Below are 1491 nucleotides of genomic sequence, written 5' to 3'. Positions count from 1 at the left end.
CTTCCGTGAACTGAATGTGACCCTCATCTCTGGATAGGGCCACTATTTCACTAACCCTAGCCCCGGAGGCGATAGCGAACAGAAAAATAACCTTTTGGGTTAGATCCTTAAGAGAACAATCTTCATTGTTCACAGATGAGGCATAATGTAAGACCTTGTCCAAAGACCAAGAGATGGGCTTTGGTGGTACCGCGGGCTCAAGCATAGTACATGCCTTCGGAATCTTATTAAAGATTTCATTCGCCAGATCCACTTGAAAGGCATATAGGAGAGGCCTAGTCAAGGCTGACTTGCACGTATTTATCGTATTGGCCGCCAGACCTTGGCTATGAAGGTGGACAAGGAAGGACAGACAGAAGTTCATTGAAATTTCTTTCGGTCCTTTTGCTTTGACAAACGCAACCCACTTTTTCCAGGAAGACTCATATTGTCTTCTAGTTGACTTGGCCTTGTATTCTTCTAAGAATTCTATATTGCCTTTTGAGATCCCAAACCTTTTTCTAACCGCTAGAACGAGAAAATCATGAAATGAAGGGTTTGGGTTCTCTGTGATAAAACGAAGGCAGTTAATTTCTGAATCTTCGGAAATATACCTAGGGTCAGAGCTAGGACCAGCCTCATCTAGTCTATCAGCCCCACTAGAGGATCCTCGTATGGGGCTATATAGCGAGGTAGTTTCTCGAAGACGCTCGTGATGAAGAGGTCGAATTGCAGTTCCGGGACTTGTTCCCATCTGGGAGGGAATATGTCTGCGCCCATGGACCATTCCAACTCTATTGGTTTGTATCGAAATAGAGTATCCACCGTCACATCGTGGATCAGTTGTAAATGAACTGCTGGTAGGTGCCGTCCCTTTAAGAGAGGGATGGGTAACTTCACCAAGACTGAATGAGATGTTCGAATGTGACGTCTTATTATCGCTTCGGTGTCCCAGATCAGTCGTAGGGAGCCTGATCTGTGTGGAGGGGGCTTCCCCACCCATGAAAGGACCAGCAGAGTCTTGGGTCTTTCATGCTCTAATTTCTGTTAGAGAAGCGATTAAAGGGGGACCAATCTCAGTCTTTTTTTTATCTCCTCAAGCGTTTGATGCGTGTTTTCTCCAAGCTCTTAACGCATCTTTCCGGTGTGCCCTTAGCACCAGGTCTGTCACTATAGCAAACTGGGGAAAGTTTAGCGCTTTTTCCTGTTGGCGTTTTGGTATTCTGACTGAATACCTGAGTCTCTTGACAGACCTCACGAGCTCCTTTTATATTTCTAAAGGAGAGGAGAGTTGATGTGACTGAGGGCTTCGATGGTTTTTTAAATATCGAAACCCCTGAGCTGGAGAAAGTCGAGACTTCTAGAAGCCTATCTTACATCCGTGATGTCCCAGGAACCGGGTCATCTCTTTGAATGCACATTAGCCGGACACTTCGGGTGCTGCCCACTCCAGCCTCTTGATCAGGTATATTAATACCTGATCTATTTCTGGGCTTGAATTTGACGTGACTA

Source organism: Palaemon carinicauda, chromosome 27 (assembly GCF_036898095.1).
Source record: "Palaemon carinicauda isolate YSFRI2023 chromosome 27, ASM3689809v2, whole genome shotgun sequence".
NCBI lineage: Eukaryota > Metazoa > Arthropoda > Malacostraca > Decapoda > Palaemonidae > Palaemon > Palaemon carinicauda.
Note: the sequence above shows the minus strand (reverse complement) of the source record.